Source organism: Paramormyrops kingsleyae, chromosome 5 (assembly GCF_048594095.1).
Source record: "Paramormyrops kingsleyae isolate MSU_618 chromosome 5, PKINGS_0.4, whole genome shotgun sequence".
Lineage (NCBI taxonomy): Eukaryota > Metazoa > Chordata > Actinopteri > Osteoglossiformes > Mormyridae > Paramormyrops > Paramormyrops kingsleyae.
This window is the reverse complement of record NC_132801.1, coordinates 41,646,714-41,659,758: the sequence shown is the minus strand read 5'-3', so window position 1 is coordinate 41,659,758 and position 13,045 is coordinate 41,646,714. Positions and strand designations below refer to the sequence as shown.

At 39.8% G+C, this 13,045-nt stretch overlaps 1 protein-coding gene and 1 long non-coding RNA gene across 3 annotated transcripts in view; one reads left to right on the top strand and one right to left on the bottom strand.

Moving 5' to 3' along the window:
• Window positions 1-13,045, bottom strand: part of LOC140590945 (alpha-2,8-sialyltransferase 8F-like) — a 100,822-nt gene that overhangs the window by 8,075 nt on the left and 79,702 nt on the right. The window lies entirely within an intron of this gene.
• Window positions 4,703-7,192, top strand: LOC140590943 (uncharacterized). The gene is made up of 2 exons (XR_011991847.1): window positions 4,703-4,811; window positions 4,899-7,192. It is a non-coding gene; the product is annotated as an uncharacterized lncRNA (long non-coding RNA).

The following is a 13,045-nucleotide window of genomic DNA, read 5'->3' as shown; positions in this document are numbered from 1 at the left end:
CTGTTGTGCGCCTTTGTTGTGTGACTTTATTTAATGTGCGGTTAGGCACTTTGTTAAAGAACATTAAGTTATCTGTGACAAAGCACACCAGTGAGTGTCATGCCTCGATCGTCCGCTCTTTCCGTGTGCCACGCCCCCTCGTTAACCCTGTGTGGATTCCCCGTGTTTACCAGCTGTTCCTGATTGTTGTGAAATTTGTCATTACTCCATTGTATTTAGTCTGCGTTTCCGTTTCTTTCTCCAGTCCGGGCATTATATTGTAATTCTGCTTTACCGCTCGTCTGTGTTCCTTTTGCTCATTAAACCCCGCATTCCCCCGATCCTAGGTCTCCTCGCCTCTGCTTCCCCGGTCAGCGTTGTAACAGTGAGCCTGCTTCCATGCTGCAATGTGAACATTTTCCATGTTCCTAAAAATTCTGTTTATTGCACAGGGATCAGCTGCAGACCTACAGGCTATTGCCAGATGATCATACTAGACATATCAACTGGATATATTTTGCACTATTACAGATTGATGTCTTGTACATACACAGAAACTGATTTTATCGATTACTCAAGAACATTCAATATAATTAATACCAATTTTTATTTATATATATATAAAAATAACGAACCGAATCAGGCTTAATCAAGATAGGTGATCTATCATTTTAACGATCCCCAATTAAATTAACCCCGTGGACCGGACAAATACAAAACGAATGATTAAACATTATATACGTCTCTTTTTGTATGTTTTCTAAGTAAGACCGCGTGCCCATACCCAACTGTAATAGCGATTAAAGCGATCTATTCTTTTAGCATTTATGTTAAGGCAAGACTTTTATTTTATTACTGTTCTGGGATTAATAATGTTTAATAATTTTAATAATGTGCTTTAAGTCAAGTCAAATTCAGTTTATGCATGATTACATGATATAACTTTTTTAATACTGTATCCTAAATTGTGGATAATTAAGCTATATATCATATGCTGAAGTACATTTCTGGAGTGTTAAAGATTAAAAGAAAAAATAACAAGAACCGTACAGAACCGAAAACCGTGACCCTAAAACCGTGATACAAACCAAACCGTGGGTTTTGTGAACCGTGCCACCCCTACCATGTACCCATCCTCTGATGGCTACTTCCAGCAGGATAATGCACCATGTCACAAAGCTCGAATCATTTCAAATTGGTTTCTTGAACATGACAATGAGTTCACTGTACTAAAATGGCCCCCACAGTCACCAGATCTCAACCCAATAGAGCATCTTTGGGATGTGGTGGAACGGGAGCTTCGTGCCCTGGATGTGCATCCCACAAATCTCCATCAACTGCAAGATGCTATCCTATCAATATGGGCCAACATTTCTAAAGAATGCTTTCAGCACCTTGTTGAATCAATGCCACGTAGAATTAAGGCAGTTCTGAAGGCGAAAGGGGGTCAAACACCGTATTAGTATGGTGTTCCTAATAATCCTTTAGGTGAGTGTATATATATGTGTATATATGTATATGTATGTGTGTGTATATATATATATATATATACACACACACACACACACACACAGTGGAACCTTGGATTACGAGTAACGTGGTTTACGAGTGTTCCGCAAGACGAGTAAAGATTTTTAATAAATTTTGACTTGGAAACCGAGCAAGTCCTGGTTTATGAGCGCCAAGTATCATCAAAAATCATATGGCACACATGTGCTCCTTGTTTTTACGTGCCCTCGGCTTCAAAACAGGAAGCGCATGCGTGCGCTTCTTGTTTTGACGCCGAGCGCACGTCATCACAACTGAACCAATGGTTATTCACTTTCTCACGCTGCGGAATTGTGGGTAATCGTCTCCCATGCTCGGTCTGTCGGTATGCCTCACTCGTATAGTCAAAATTTAGTAGAAAAGCACCACCTGAATAAGGGCGTAGCAGTGCGAGCGATGAATCTGTTTAACGACAATGCAATGTCCACATTTTTGCGAAATCGAAAAGGAGACAAAAGAGGCTGTCACTGGATGGGTTCCTAGTTTAAGTCGCACAAACAGATCACGATTCCAGTGAGCCAACAGATAGCAGTGATTCCGTTAATTATAGTGAAAGTCGTCCTACAAAATAAGCCTCCTTTTCTCCTCTCTCGTCTCCCTCACACCATCCACGATTCTTTTCAAAGGAAAAGCGCAGGTTAATTTGTTTGATGTATTTTTACTTAATATTTTATATTAATAATTTTTATATGAATATTTTTGAGTTGTGGAACGGATCATATGAGTTTCCATTATTTCTAATGGGAAAATTTGCTTTGATATACGAGTGCTTTGGATTACAAGCATGTTTCCGGAACGAATTATGCTCGTAAACCAAGGTACCACTGTACTGGCTTATCCGTCGATAACGTCACAATCACTATGGGCTTACGTTGTCCTTTCATACAAGGCTGTGTAATACAACAAAGTTATTTTATTTTCTGCGATCGCTAGATTCTGGTTGTGAATTTTGCTTGTAAGCTATCTGTCTGCTAATAACATAAACAACATGTTAGTGAAAGGTTTTTGGTCTTGTACACTACTCATTATACCATGATTCTCTTAGTTACTAGTGTTTTTTTTCCTTTCAAAATGTACTTGTATTAATTGTTTAATTATATACGGTGTAATTGTAAAAAGTGTAATGTTTTAATGTGCATGGAATACTGGAATTGTAGAATGAATTGAAGATGAAGGCACTATAATAAAAATGCTAACCTTGCATTTTTTTCTTCTGTTTTAGTAATTGCTGTCTGATGGCAGAACAAAAATCTAATCCTGTGTGGCAGCATTTCACCAAGCCAACACCAGGAAAAGCCAGGTGCAATATCTGCAGCAGACTGGTGAGCTTGGGAACTGAAGAAGGTAAAAAGAAAAACACCACACATTTGTGGAGTCACCTGAAGTGTCACCACCTCCAGGCTTATGCACAGATGCACAGAAAGAAAAAGAAGCAGTTGCAGCTAGGATTAAAACTGAAGATAACATGCACATTCCTTTTTGTATTATTTACAAATTTTCCTTCCCTCACAAATGAGGAGTTTGCTGCCATATTGTGAACTAGAAGAGATTTTGATGCAGCTATTTTTATTGTAATTTATTTTTATAAATTTAAGTTATTGTTTACAAGTTGTATTGTGTTTTTGATAAGTTTATATTTAAATTTACACAAGTCAGTATTCAATAAATGCTAAGTTGAGAAATTTTGTGTATCGTTTGTTATTATTAGTGTGATATTTTACCATGCAAATAGAAGGAAAAACATCCAGTTATTGGCCAAAAAAATCAGCAGCATATATCGGCCATCGGCTGACCCTGGCTCTTAAATATCGGCATCGGCTATTGAAAAACCCATATTGGTCAACTTCTAGTACCGATACCACACCAATACCGTATCATGAATTCTGTGTACCGTTACACTCTTATGAAGTGGTAACAAGACTTCCTGAGTTATTACATTCACAAGGTCAAGTGTCTTCCCTTTGCTGCCACTAGGAAGCATTATACATATGGTCTGAAAGCCACATACACTATATGGACAAAAGTACTGGGACACACCACTTCGTCCAATCATTGAATTCAGGCGTTTCATTCAGACCCATTGTCACAGGTGTATAAAATCAAACACCTAGCCATGGAGTCAGGTTTACAAATATTCTGAAGGGTCATTCTGAAGAGCTCAGTGAATTCAAGCATGGTACTTTCATAGGCCGCCTTTGCAATTTTGTGAAATTTCTATTGTATTGACATTCAGTGGTCAACTGTAAGTGGTATTATTGCAAAAACAAAGTGTTTAGGAACAACAGAAACCCAGCCACAAAGCTGCAAACTTCCTGTGGCATTAACCCCAGCACAAAAACTGTGCACCAGAAGTTTCATGGAATGGGCTTCCATGGCTGAGCAGCTGCATTCAAGCCTCATGTCACCAAGCGCAGTGCCAAGTGTCAGATGGAGTGGTGTACAGTACACCACCACTGGACTGGAGGAGTGGAGATGTGTTCTGTGGAGTGATGAGTGATTTGGTGGGGGTTTGACCAGTGTGCTGGCTGGAGCTGCCTGCATTTGGAAGACCTGGGGGGACCAACCGAGAAAGTGTGTGTAGGTGAGAGGCCATTAACTCGTGGCTCCAAACTGGTGAGGCCTGGTGGGAGAGGAGTTGCCTGTCAGACTTTGGTCTTAGTGGATTACTTGGCCTGTTTCTATCAGTCAGGGCATTAGCTTTAGTTAAGCCTTTTCTTTCTGTATTTTAAAAAAACATGCCTGTTTTTTTTTTTTTAACCCGTCGTGTCCGGCAGTGTAGCAAACAGGATGTTAGTCTGGGTGCTTTATTGTGCCAACACTTTTATTTTGCCAAGTGGAGCTTCGGATTAAGCTCCTCTTGTTACTTGAGGTATATACTCTTTATTAACCATTTTAGATTATTGCGCCACAAAGCCGGAGCTGACAGGGGACGTTAACTGAAGTAGAAGAGATAGAGAGGAGGGAGAGAAAGAGGAGAGAGAGAAGAAGAAAGAAAGAAAGAAAAATAAATAAATAAATAAATAAATACACTAAAAAAAATAAAAAGGGGGGGGGGGGTGGGTCAGACAGAGAAAGACAGGGAAAGAAAATAATACATGATGTAACCCCCCTAAAATTGCCAGCCAAAAGTTTAGTTCGATCAGGAGGACTTATTCTCTGTTTCTCCAGTAGGGGGGGATATGTTTAGGAGTGCGGCAGTTTTAGTGGTGCTCTAAAAAAAAAATAGAAAGGTAAAAGAAGAGCGCAGGAAGAAAAAAATTAGAAGACGGACTGGATGTGGAGCTGTAAGTAGCTGGTTTAATTTTAGTTTTTGATAAGTCGAGAGTAATTTGAAAAGAGGAAAAAAAGAAATTAGTTATTCGTTTTTTTAGGGTTCTGTCCAAGGATTTTAGTTTCCTTTGAGAGAAATTTTCGATTGGTTTTTTTGATTGCTGAAAACCTGTTCAACATCGGAGGGACGGTTGTTCGGAGGAGAACGATCGACGGAGAAGCACGGTCACACGCATCCTGCCAGGATCCGCACCGGAGCCGAGCGCCCTCCGTTGGATTTCAGATAAGAAGGGACACAGAACAGAGGGAGGACAACTTTGTGGACTGACTGGACTGAATGACTGACTGGACACAACAATCTTTTATCTATATATATATATATATTTCTTTGATAAGCTCACGAGCACGGTTATCTTTTGAGGGGTGGAAGTATTTGTTTTATATTATTTGTAATAACTATTTGGTTTTCTCTGGTACAGTTTTGTTTGTGGGGTCCGTATAATAACGTATATGTTTTATTCTTTCTTTTGGTAGTTATGGAAATCCAAACTGGAATGGGAAGGGATTTGGGAATGATTGTACAGAGAATGGACCAGGCTGAGCCTTAGAAAGAAGTTAGCTTATTGTTATATTATTAATTCAGTGAATGGTTGTAGTTCAAAATAAATAAGTTAAGTAAATTCGTTTTTTTGTGGTTTCGTTTTACCAATTATCCTCCTCCCTGAACCTAGAAAGAAGGGTTACATCAATCATTTTGTGGCGAGCCAGCCAGGAGGATTTTTGAGTAAAACAGCCTGGGATTAATCAGTAGGTATTAGATATAGTCCCTAGAAGTATTTTGAGGATAGGGTACAAAAAAAAAAAAAATGACAACGGTTAGGGAAGTTGAACGGACGGGAACTCACGAGTAGTTCTGCAGATAAGAATCTGGAAGGTGTCGCTATAGTTGGGCCGGACTCTAGCGGGTCCAGTGATGCTGACATTTCTGAGGTAGATCTGGATGGTAGTGAAGCACTAGTTTCGCATAAGCCTCGCGCGGGGAGACCCCAATCAGTTTCTGCCACCCACAAAGCTAGACATAAGGTTACGAGGATTAGGAGACGAGGTACCTCATTAACCTCAGCAGGATTTGATAGTGATATACTAAATCCACCTGATGTACAACGCATAGTCGTTGAGCATGTGATCAAAAATGATCCATCCTCCACCAAAGGTCTTAGTCCCAAGAGATTGCGTTCCTTCTCTGGTAGAGTACCTAAACAGCCTGGAGAAGTGGATTTCGAGACTTGGTGTCTCCATGTTGAACTTATGTTTCAAGATGGATTGTCCATTGACATGCAGCGACGGATGATACTAGAGAGCTTGCTTTCCCCTGCTGCAGATATTGTGAGACAGCTTGGTTCCAATGCATCTCCAGTAGATTATCTTAAGTTACTGCAGTCAGCTTATGGGCTTGTAGAGGATGGGGAAGAGACTTTTGTCAAATTCCTTAATACACACCAGGATGCAGGTGAAAAGGCATCTGAATATCTGCAGAGACTCCAAACACTGCTTAGTACTAGGGCTGCCCCCAAATAGTCGACTAAACGTTAGTCGATATGAAGAGGGCTTGGTCGAATACATTTTCATTAGTCGGTTAGTCGCAAAAAAATTCACGTGAAATTAGGCAATCAGGGGCTGCACAGTCAGTGTATGACATCAAAGCAACGAGAGATCAACGCGATCTCGTGCCTCGCGGTATACCAAAGCGCACTTGTGGGAGAGGTGTCTGGCTGATGCTAATAATTATATCAGGAAAAAAGTCCAAAGTGTGGGTTTATTAATTTTGAAAATTAATATAATTTTTATATTGTTCAAAAGGAAAATTAACAATTTAATAAATGCACATGGCACATCGCACAACGCCAGAACTTAGAATAAAAAAGACAAACAAATTAACAGCCTAAGTATTTGATTAAATTGTTTAGAACAACTATATTTAAGACAAAATGTGGAACAAATAATTTAAAGAACACTAATACAAATCAAAAATATCAGAGCTAAGCCGCAAACTGCCATTAAGACGACGGATGAGTCTTGACCTGAAACAACAAATTGCAAACATCAGACTAATTTTTCTAACAGAATAAAAAACAACTTGTGGAGTACGCATCTTCTCGTTCGTGTTGGTCAAAGAATGACAAGCTCTTAAAACGTGGGTCTAAGACAGCAGCTTGTATATAAATGCTGATCGCGATATTTTCCGTCAGTTGCCATCTCGTGTCAATTTCTTTTGCTAGTTCTGTCTTCTAAACTAACTAAATTTTAGTTTATTTTATTCAAAACTGTTTTTTTTTGTTTGTTTGTTTGACATGTAACTGTTACAGTTTGTATTTTTGATAATAAATTATTAAAATGCACAGGCAGTCTGATTGCTGTTTTTATGTTTTATAATTAGCCTATAACATTCCGGCCACTGATTTTTGTGTCCGTAAGCGCTGTATACTTTAAACGCTTTACTATTCTGTTTTAAGCGCTTTTCATTTTGAACGCGCTAATATCATGCTTTAGCATTTTCTGTCATATGGAAGTGTTAAACTTCAACTTGGAATGTACCTTTCCTTGTATATACGCAACTTATTATATTAATATCATAAATGAACGATTATTCGACTAATCGCTAAAATGCAGGAGTGTTAGTCGACTAGGAATATCTTTAGTCGGGGGCAGCCCTACTTAGTACTGCAGTCAGACGAGGTGGTGTGAATAAGGCAGACGCCGATAGGTGGTTATTTAAGCAGTTTACCTGTGGCTGCTGGGATCAAACACTGCTTTTGACAATCCAACAGAAAATTCAAACTGAACCCCTGCCAGATTTCTCCCAACTCCTCCTCCAGTTACGAACGGAGGAGGAAAGGCGGGCAGTAAAGATGGATAGAATGCAGCATCACCTAGGGAGCTCCCGGATGAAATCCTTCTTGCAACTTCAGACTGTACCGTAGATCACTCCTAGCAGTGATAGTAGCACTGATACATTGCAGAAGTATATATCTGAGGTTGAAGGGTTAAGGAAGCAGGTGGCAGGACTGCAGGTGCAACTCACAGAAAAAAGAGCCCAAAGAAGAAATAAATGTGAATCTGAGGTGGCTGCAGGGCAGGGCTTACCCACTGCAGTAGTTGATGTAAAGACACACCAAGCTTTAACGCCTCAAAGGCCCAGACCTTGGTTTTGTTTTAAATGTGGAGAAGATGGCCATATAGCTAGACAATGTGGGAAGGCCTCAAACAAAGAATTGGTGAACAAAAAGTATCAACAATTAAGAAATAAACAAGAAGAATGGGGGGCAAGGCACAGCCAGTCTTTAAACTGGACGAGGTTTCAGTAGAGGGACGTACTGAGACCCGACCAAAGTATTGTCCCCAGTTAGTGCAGGACCCCAGATATTGGGAACCTAAAAGTAAGAGTCAGAACATTACTCAAATGTCAGACGAAGCTCTTTTAAATGTACTAGTGGGGTCAAAGCATACCACTGCATTAATTGTGGATGGAATCCAGTGTGAATGTCTTCTCGACACTGGGTCCCAGGTGACAACTGTGTCCGAGTCTTTTCATAAGCTTCATTTACCTTCACGGCCTATTCTGCCATTACGTAATTTATTAGATGTGGAAGGGGCAGGTGGTCAGGCAGTACCATATTTAGGGTATGTAGAGCTGAGTTTGTGCTTTCCAGAGGAAGTTACCGGGAAGCCAGAAGAGGTGTGTACTCTGGCTCTTGTTGTGCCTGATTGTAAGGTTAATGTAGACATTTCAGTGCTGGTTGGTACAAATGTTTTAGATGTACTGTACGAAGCTCATTTAAATCAGAGTCGAATTAGTCCTAGGACTGGACGATATGGCAAAAATTTATATCACGATATATTTCTTAATTTTGGTCGATACGATATAATTCCGATATCGATATGGACAATATTAAAAAGCCTCAGGAAAAAACTGCCGAGGACACACACAATGGATGTCTGCAAACTGAATTTGCAAAGTCTATAATACCTCCAGGCTCCTATTAAAATTATATAATTAAAAAAAAAATAAAAACAGTACAAAAAAAAATAAGGTTCACTTTTTATTTGTATTTAGCCTTTACAAACAAGAAATGTGAAATAAACTACCAAATAAATAAAACTCTCAGACTCAGCTTATTAACAATAATATATTTCCATTTAAACTAGAACAGGCTGATTATTCATATACAGTCGAACCTGGTTATGTCGCCGGCCTAGTGGGTTGCCAAAAAGCATCGAGATAACCGATGATCGAGATAACCGAAAACCAATATGGCAGCAATATATTAACATGTGCTTGAAATTTATTTATGTGCGTTAATAACTGAGAATGTACATGCTCGGGTTTTTGGTGTTTTTGGCATTGCCGTGATTTGTTTGACGCGATCGGCATGCTATAAATATGTACATACATCGGGGCCGGTTCTAGACATGCATATATGAGGGGGCAGACAGAAATATGAAGGGGGCACATGGTGGCGACAAAGGTGGGAAAGGGGTGGTGTGGTGCTCTGGATAACTGTTTTTGTCATGTAATTGGATTGCACTTTGTCAGGCCTCTACCCTAAGACCTGTCCAACTTGGGTGTCCCACCTGAAGGCTAAGCTTCTGCTGGTGTAGCTCTTAGGGTCACTGAGGCACGCAAAGCCCCTGACCACAGTAAGGTGGCAATCCCTCAGGGGGAAAACTGAAATGTAAAACAACAAAAAATAAAATAAAATATTCCTCATCAGATTAAAACAAGTAAAAACATGACATTTACCTTAATTGGATGGCCTATATCAAACATATTTGAACCCAACAAAACACTTTTCACTATTGCCAATATTACCAAAACTAAAAAGGGTAGGCTAAGTTATGAAAAAGAAAAAATCAATTCACCAAGTCTTGAAATATAAAACTGAAAAATAGGATCGGTCAGGGTTCATTTCACTACATGTTGTACTTTTTATAACTATGTATGTGACGAATAAAGAATCTTGAAATCTTGAAATCACAACGAACAAGTCGCTCAATGAGAATGAATGACGTAACCGACTGGCTAAGCTGCTTCTAGCGCCGAGGTGGTTAAAATGGTACGGTCCACACTAGGGGTGTCTGAAATCGTTTTACATAAAATTTTCCTACAAGGTGAGGTTATCTTTCTTTAAAAAAAAAAAAAAAAACAAAAGAAAAATGTTAAGACCCCCCCCCAAACTGCTATTTTTGTCTATTTGGGGGGGGTCTTGATTGGGGGGTACTGGGGGGTACAGTACCCCCCGATCAAGACCCCCCCAAATAGACAAAAATAATTCGAACCATGATCTCACGAGTCGCTATGATTTTGACGAGAGAGATTGCTGCTTCCTCTAAACCTCCCGCAATCGCGCAGCTCATTTCGCTCTGCCCTGCCTACTGAGAAACTGGCTCATTTGCATACTAACAGTGATTGGATGTTTAGCTGGGGGGAGGGTGAGTGGGGGATCTCTGCCGAGTGCCGTGTGAGCCTGCGCACAAACAGAACGCGGAAGGAAAGAGCGAACAAGAAGTGAAACTTATCATCTCGTTTGTGCCTTTTTCAGTGGATTTTTCAGCTACTGTAGTAAATCTTGTCCATATTCAGTTTGTGGGTAATTATTATTTTCTTCCTCAACTTCTAAAAGTTTGATTTAAGGGGGCGCAGACGTCATGGTATAGGGGAATACGGGCCGGCCCCGACATACATATTGGCTAACAAAAGGCATATGTGCACCAACTAACAGCAGAGATTTACCAGTATACAATAAAAACCACCGTCGTTTCTCGATACAAACCTTTAATTATATTCTCCAACATTGAAAACACAAAGATCGCTCAGAAAATCACAAAAGACCTGCGGGGTGTACTGTAGTTCTTTTTTACAAAAAGCTAACCAGTGTCAAAATTAAATTCACGAGTCATTTCGCTCTGACACAGCTCTGAAAAGTATCATACACGCGGTTACTATGGTTTCTTTACAAAGTCTAAAATGCTTTGTTGCTTTTGCCTTTAACAGTCTGCTTGAAAACAAATGCTTCAATATTATTTATGCTGTCTAAAAAAGTTTTACCTGGATCGCGTTTCACAGCTGCGTTGTTCAGCAAATTACCATGCGAATGCGATTTGAATACGCGCTGTTTAGCACTTGTGATACATTTTTAAAAGCCGGCGAATCGTCACGGGGATCGAGATAACCCATGTTAAGTGGCGATTTTGGCCCTCTTTTGTGCTTGAGATATTAGGGTTCGGCGTAGGGATGCAAATTATCGAGTAATTCATTAATCAATAGTTGTTTCATCTTATCGATCGATGATTGATTAATTGCTAAGCGGCAATTTTTCTGAGAAGCTGAATTTCCCTCTGAATAGGTTCCATCTACTCTATACGTAACATAGAATGCTATCTTCTATATGATATGAAGAAAAAATGCAAATCATATTCCTTTATCAAAGGTTTATTCTGAGCTCAATTGAGGGCAGGGAATAACATTTGGTAGCATTTCAAACATATTTTTAATAGAAAATATCAAAATATAAGAAAGACTACTTAAAACGAAAACAAATTCTCGCTGCTCATCTGCGACATTGGAAACATAAATAGCAGCACCATAAAATATACATTCCTGAATAGAAAAAACTTCCACATATTGTGCATTTGGCATCGTTGTCGTCATTGACCAACTTGAAGTGGCTCCATACTGCACTCCGTTTTGCCCTCTTCATCCTCTGTGTACCGTTTCTCTTTTATCTGTTGTTTTATCTGTTGTTTGCTTGTGTTCCCGCGTGTGCGTCAAGTACGTCTGGCGTCAAGTGCGTCCCACGAGGACTGGCAAGGAATTATGGGTTCAAAATACAATTAATTGCAATTAATTAATTTTAATCGAGTAATTTCTTATCGAGAATTAATTGATAATCGATTAATTGCTTACATCCCTAGTTCGGCGACATAAAAGAATCGACATAACCGATGAGAAAATGCTAAGACAAAGAGGGAATTTGGCGGTTCCACTTCAAAAACGTCGACTTAATAGGGTTGACGAGTTAACCGAGGACGAGATAAGTGGGTTTGACTGCATGTATTTCGATATACATTTGAATATATATATATATATATATTCAAATGTATATCGAAATATCGGAAATGTGTTTAAAATCGTATCACCGTTATTGAAAAAAATTATATCGCGATATATATTGATATCGAATTATTGTCCAGCCCTAATTAGTCCCAAGGATGAGCATGTCCAGTGCACACCCTTGATTAAAGCCATGTACAGAAGGCATAAAATTGAACAAGACTGTGGCAAGGTGGGGAAGGTAAAACTTTTATGTAAACAAAGTGTTACTGTTCGAGCAGGGCAGAAGGTAGCTTTGAAAGGGTACACCAGGAACCTGGATATCCCTCCGGGCACGGCTTTGGTAGTTGAGCCCTTACACCAGAGTCTGCCTGGTGGATTGATTTTCTGTAGCTATCTTACGACCAGCCCAGCTCAGACATCATTTAAAGTCCCTATCCTCGTAAAAAATGAAACCAACCGCGACATCAAAGTACCAGGGAATCACGATGTGGCAGAGCTTTACATTCCATTGTCAATATCATGCTTGACATCATCCGTGCGTAATTGCAGTTATACAAATCAACCACATAAGTCTACCTTGAACACTAGTACATGTAATAATCTGGACGCTTTGGCATTAGGTACGACTCTGCAATTTGACTTCTCTGATTCACCCTTGTCAGAGGAGTGGAAAAACCGAATCACTCAGAGGTTAAACTCGATGTCTGACGTTTTTGCCACAAATGACCTAGATTATGGACATACCACAGCTATTAAGCATCGTATCCGACTTTCAGATCCTACTCCTTTTAAGCAGCGGCCAAAGCCCATCCATCCCTCTGATTTTGAGGCAGTCAGGTCACACCTGAAAGAACTTTATGATGCCCATATTATTCAGGAATCTGAGAGCCCATTTGCCTCGTCTGTTGTGGTAGTTAAAAAGAAGAACGGTGCGGTTCGCCTATGTGTCGATTATCGAAAATTGAATAATCAGACCATCAAATGCCCTGTGCATATGCCCTGCCTAATATTGAAGAAGCTTTTGCTGCGTTGACAGGCTCTAGATGGTTTTCAGTTATGGACTTGAAGTCTGGCTTCTACCAGGTGGAGGTTGAGGAGGAGGACAAGCATAAGACAGTGTTTGTCACCCCAATG